Here is a 6,000-nt window from a genome sequence, read left to right on the forward strand (position 1 = left end):
GTAATGGACAACATAACAAGAGCTTGTGAAAATAATCAGTGGTGCACAAAGCACTGCTTCATCATCGTACATGTTCAGGGCTTCTCCAAAATTTGAACACCCTAACCAGCCCAGAAGCGGTTTAGTTTTTCTCATATCCCTAATTTAAGGTACCAGCAGTGGTAGACTGTAGATATTTCACACAGAGAAAGCAAGAAGGCAAGTCTTTCCTGTGCCAATCTGCATACACAGAACATGGAGAATGTTTAATTTTCCAACTTTTAAAAAGGATTTTAATTTAGAACCAAAAATTCCAAACACAGCTAACCCCAGATAGGTTAGTGTATCTTAGTACTGGGATAACTGAAGCCAATAGCAAAGACAAGCTAGGATGAGAAATCAACCTTCCTCAATTTCTGTACCTGGACTGGCAATGGAGCCACTGAAGATGTGATTTGCATGCTTTCTTTTAAATGCAGAACCAATCAAAATAAAACTGCAAGAATTTTGTCATTCCAACTAAACACCTCACATGTCTTGCAAACACTCAGGAAACAGCTTCACACACTGAGGCTGCAGCAACTTAATAAATTCTGGAGGCAGCCTGCAAATGTGCAGAGTTGTGCATCCACTCACTCTGCAAGGTCCTTGTGTGCTCCCCTCCCAGACTCCCCTGTTTCAGGGACTCCTGCAATTCCCACCTCCATCCCTGCTCTGATCCAGGGACTCTCCACACTCAGGACCTGTCCTAGTTTTGTGCACTGCTATTCCACATTGGAATATCTGCTTCCTTCTGGCCTCCCTGTTCTTATCTCCCTTCTGTCTGCCCGGGTAATTAGTCACGTCGACATGTTACACTCTGCAGGACAGAAATGAAGTGGGACTGCTTTGCTGGGACATGTTGGAGGGTGTCAAATATTCAGCTGCAGACAATCAGAGATGCCTGAAGCTGTGGCTGCTCTAATCAGACACCATATACTCCCAGTGCAGCCAGTTTACCCCTTCCACTTTCCCAGCACACTGCATTCTCCTCAGGATTTTCAAGCCTAGAGCAGTTTGTGAAACTTGGGAATGGCTGGATGTGGTGTTCAAGTGTCATCATGTTGCATTCAGCCTGAAATATATTTCCAAATCATTGGGCAAGAGTGAAACCCAGGATAGGGTTCACCAAATAATCCAGTGTTTAACAGCAAGCCAACTGTCTGGAAGTCCTGTATGCCAAACCCAGGCAATGGTTATCCCACAGCTGCGGGGAGAGGTCTGCAACCCACCTTAGAATATCTCTATTTTACATGATTGAGGGAGTTCTGTGCCTGGGTTGCCGTGTGTGTCTGATATCCTTTTTAAACTGGAAAAATACATCCACATCCCCCCTCAACTTGTTTCAGTTTGGAAGTGCCCTGAGCAAAGAGCAAGTCTTGTAGCTCAATCTGAGTATCAACAAGTGTTTTGAAACACCTCTCTGGACAGCATAACTTTTCAAGGGTCCATTCACCCTTTTCTTTACCAGACCATCTCTTGAATAACAATGTCTTATGCAGCCAGTGTATATATAGGTAAAAATACTACAGCTCAGATTTTCCAAGGATTTCAAATCACTTAACCATCAGTATGAGACAGCAGTGTTGAATTTTAATAAAAACCTATACAGCATGATATATTGCCTACCAAACTTATAAAACAACTAGCAAAAAGAAAGATCAGGTAATTATAGAACCTATAGACAGAAAAGAAAAATGTGTTTCAGAAGCTGCTGTCTTTAGGGAGAAAAATAAATCAACCTAATGATACTATTTCCCTTAAAGTGTTCAATCACTGATGCTTTCATGTTATTTACTGAAAATTCCCAACACAGATTAGTCTATGAAAAATTATGGGGAGTGTGAACATTTCTTGCTGCCAAAAGTGAATTCCTCAAGAACAGAAGCCTGATCTGTCAACCAAGAATAGAAACACGGGGGAACAGATAATAACCCAAAAAAGCAGCTGCCTTGGAGAAAATGGCTTTGATTTGAGCTGATTGTTTTGATATCAGCAGAACCATACGGTCTTCCTACTCATGAGGAGCTGATGTCTGCCTGATAATTTGCATCATGGGCACATTTGCTGATATATGGCCTTCCAAAGGTGCATCAAGTGATACTGTCAATTGCTTTGAGACCCACTGAGAGCATGGAATAATTACAGCAAGGGAGCTGGCAGACACACTTCTTGGCTTCAGTATCTGCCTGTGAAAAAAGGCTTGTCAGAATTTGGGCCAGCTAAACATTCTCTGCCTCAATAACCCCCGACTGCAGATAGGAATATGCATATCTGCTTCAGAGAGAGACTGTGAAGTAAATTTATTAGTATGTGTAAAGTGAGATCCTCTGAAATAGTGTTGTATATGTGCTAAGTATTATCAACCCAGTAGCGGTCACATATCTCATTTGAGCCTGCCTGTGAAGAATCAGGAGCTGATTTCACACAGTCTCTGCTTCCCTTCCTAAATGACAGGAATCAGAGCGAGGTCTATTCTGCTCTGAATCACAAACAGGATGAAATTTGAAATGAACTTTGAGTGTCATCCATTGACAACTGTGCCTCTTGGAGGTGAAATTACTTTTTGTTAAACCTTACTTACTGAGTTTTCCAATAAAAAAAATATCTGACTCTTTCCTACTTTCTCCAACATTCAGGACTTGCACATTGGACTGTTTTAAAAGACAGTCATTGCCCAAAATGAAACCTGAGCAAGAAAGAGGGAGAAGGGGAATAGGGAATTGCTTTTGCAAGTAAACCTTTGGTTTACTTGCAAGATTAAGACTGATAAAACAAGATGTTCCACAAGTAAAAGAACACTTACTTTTGTTTTAATTTAATTTTGGTCAGCTGAGAAGCAATTATCAAAAGAAATATGATCAAAGAATTATAATGTTAGTTTAGTCTACCTTACTGTTTCCACATGGGGTATTACAAATGAAGGTATTGTAAATCCAAGAAGTATTTGCTGTGTTCATTTTTCCTTACTTGGTTAAAAAGGCTTGGCTTTACTTGGTTTTACTTTTTCTGATTCAGGTAGTGCCTGCCACAGAAAGTCACAGCATGTAGAGAGTCTGGATCAAAGTGAAAAATGCAATAAAAGGCACAATTCTGAAAGGTGGAAGGGCCTCTACAGCTCCTGCAGAGAGACAAGACATTGTAGCACAATGTCTTGAACAGAAATTTTTACAGCAAATCTGTGGAAGAATTCACTGCAAAACTGACAGCTGTCATTCATCATCATGATATTGTAACCAGGATTGTATAACTACCTCCATTTAAAATTAAATAATACTGAAATGTTAGAAAACCACAGAAAGAAAATGGCACAAAAAAATTTAAAAAGCTTGTGCTGTATTTATAGGACCTTTTAGCAAATCAATTTTTGCTAATACACACTGACTCAGACACAAAAGTGCAGCTTTTCCTCTTAATTCTAGACTATAAATAAAGGTGTTGTACTCATAGTTGATAGTAAATATAGGTAAAAAAGCATTCTTACAGCAGTGTTTGCCATTTGGAGATATTTGATAAACTGTGCCAGTGGGAAGGTGTTCTGTGGGAGTTTCCCAGAGCAGACTCAGCACCTGAAAAGGCCACTCAGACCAAGCTCAAACACCCATTCCAAGCACAGCCCTTACCCAGGAAAGGCATTTCACAGATTGTGTGTTTTGCTATTCTCACAAGCCACACAGAAGTTTTATGATGGACACATGTAGGATGAGCTGTGTCTAGAAATAGGGCAATGAGCTGCCTCGCTCTGCTGTGAAAGGAAAACCGGAGCTCTCTCTGCAGCTCCTGAAGAATCTCCCCCCAGTCTTCACTCAAGAGCATTCCAGAGATGCACAGTGCCCTATTTAGTGTTCAAACATACACATTATCACAGATGTGAACCCAACCAACTCAAAGCAAACCCTGCTCCCACAGGTCTAAGTGCAGGACAATGCTGATCGAGCAGGTCACTCTCTTTGGCCAACCCAACCCATCTGGCCAAAGCCAACCTTTTGGCCAACTCAACCCAACCCTCTTGGCCAAAGCCAACCTTTTGGCCAACTCAACCCAACCCTCTTGGCCAATGCCAACCTTTTGGCCAACTCAACCCAACCCTCTTGGCCCCGTGGCCTCTGGCTCTGCTCCTGGCCATTCCTAGCCAGCCACAGGGGGATATAAACCCTCCCAACCCATACCTTCTCAGGGCTGTGTCTCTGCCTGGGGCAGGTTGGTCTGAGTGGCTGCAGTGGCTTCCAGCACCTAGTTTGAGTGGGGCCCTGACAGATCAAGATGTAAACAGAGCTGTAATGTGAAGATTAGAGGACAAAGGCTTGTTTTCTTGCTTCCACCTGCAGCTCCAATATTGATTTGTTTGGTGACCGAGGCTAGAAGCACTAATATCTTAATCCTCTCATCAGATAAAAAATGTTGGCAAGGTGTTTGTTCAAAAGGTCATGGTTAAGAAGAACATTATGTAAATTTTTTTTCAATAAGCTTGACTAAAAGATAGGAAATATAAACCACTTCTCTAAAGAATAAAACATATCTTGCACAAAACCAGCACCATGTAGCTATTTCTATGTATGCCTATATTAGGCACGCTTCTTGGAAAATAAATTTAGTTTGCTTGCTAGGGTATTCAAATTTTACTACATCTGAGCAAGCCCTGTAGATTAATGCAGTACAGCAGCTGTTGAGTAACAGTTTGTTTACACAGAAACCTGCATTTCTAAGTAACTTAAAGTGTTTCACAGAACTCAAGTGCTACTATTCTATTGTGTCCCATTGTGTGTGAGCTCTCTGTTCAACTAGGAAGTTTATTCTACAATTGCTGGGGGAAATAATAGGATTTTAAAGAAGCAGTCCTTAGTAGCTTCCTTTTCTGAGAAAACATGAAAATATCTATGCCTTGGTAGCTGCCTCAGGAAGATGGATGGGTGCTTATGGTCTTTGCTATTATTTTCCTAACTTTTAAGATTTGTAAGGCTAACTTAAGGAAACTCTTCCATGGCACAAGATTTCCTGTGAAAACTCAGTGTTAAATGTGTACTAAAACACTCTCCACTCCTGTTTATGGGTTTTCCCTTTGTCTTCTGGGTAGATAGTATCATCTAAGACAAACTTCTCATGCTTTATGTAATGGCATTTTTAAAGGGAATTTATTAGGCTTTTCCCTACCAATAACAGCCTCTGTTATCCTGACAGGGAAAAGCTCCCAAACAAATAGAAAGAACTGTATGGATCATAGCTTTTGAGAATTGAAACAGGTGGATGTCTGGGACAAAACAAAGTGTGCCACGAACTTCTGCTGATCAGAACACTGCGACAAAGCAGGCACAGGAGTGAAGCAAAATGAAAGAACCGGCTGAGGAAACGCTATCCCGGGTGGAAGGAGTCTGGAAAACCTCCTAAAGGCCAGAATTTGGGACCAGACACTAAACCTTTATGCGGGGTGTGAAACTGCAGCTACCCCAAGCGCAGCCACGGCTGATGGGCACCCCCTGGCCTGGCTCCGAGCCCGGTGCCCGGGGGATGCTCCGAGCCCGGTGCCCCGGGGGATGCTCCGAGCCCGGTGCCCCGGGGGATGCTCCGAGCCCGGTGCCCCGGGGGATGCTCCGTGGCGCTGCTAGCCGGAGCCTGTCCCGCAGCTGCGGGAGAAGCGCTGAGCTGCCGCCATGTGTTTAGACTGCCTTTTGTGTGTCCTTTTCTAATTTCCTCTTCCTCCTAAGCCGCTGGGTAACGCTCCGGCGAACTGCGGGCAATGGGGCCGCGGGGCTGCGGGACCGCCACGGGCTCTGCCTCGGGCCTCCCCCCTCGTGGCGGGCAGCTCTCAACCGAGGTGGGGACCCCGGCCACGCTCCCCAGAGAGCCACAGCCCGGCCCTGCCCCGCCGCCCGGCCCGTACTCACCCGCCGCGCCGGGCGCTGCCGGCGGGGCCGCTCGCCCGCCGCGCCGCCGGGGCCGCCATCTCGGTCACTGGCAGGCGGGACGCCCCCGCGCCCGGGGGCC

The 6,000-nt window shown here is 44.4% G+C and overlaps 1 protein-coding gene across 4 annotated transcripts in view; it reads right to left on the reverse strand.

Moving 5' to 3' along the window:
- The window catches only part of TMEM94 (transmembrane protein 94), a 50,828-nt gene extending 44,872 nt beyond the window's left edge, over positions 1 to 5,956 (reverse strand). For all 4 annotated transcript variants that reach the window (XR_005953031.1, XM_041409368.1, XM_041409367.1 and 1 more), the window contains exon 1: positions 5,901 to 5,956. The gene's annotated coding sequence lies outside the window, so the exon portion shown is untranslated. The remainder of the gene's footprint in view (positions 1 to 5,900) is intronic.
- Between the last annotated feature and the right edge of the window lie 44 nt (positions 5,957 to 6,000).

This window comes from Onychostruthus taczanowskii, unplaced genomic scaffold (genome assembly GCF_017590055.1).
Source record: "Onychostruthus taczanowskii isolate IOZ18803 unplaced genomic scaffold, ASM1759005v1 scaffold30, whole genome shotgun sequence".
NCBI classification, from domain to species: domain Eukaryota; kingdom Metazoa; phylum Chordata; class Aves; order Passeriformes; family Passeridae; genus Onychostruthus; species Onychostruthus taczanowskii.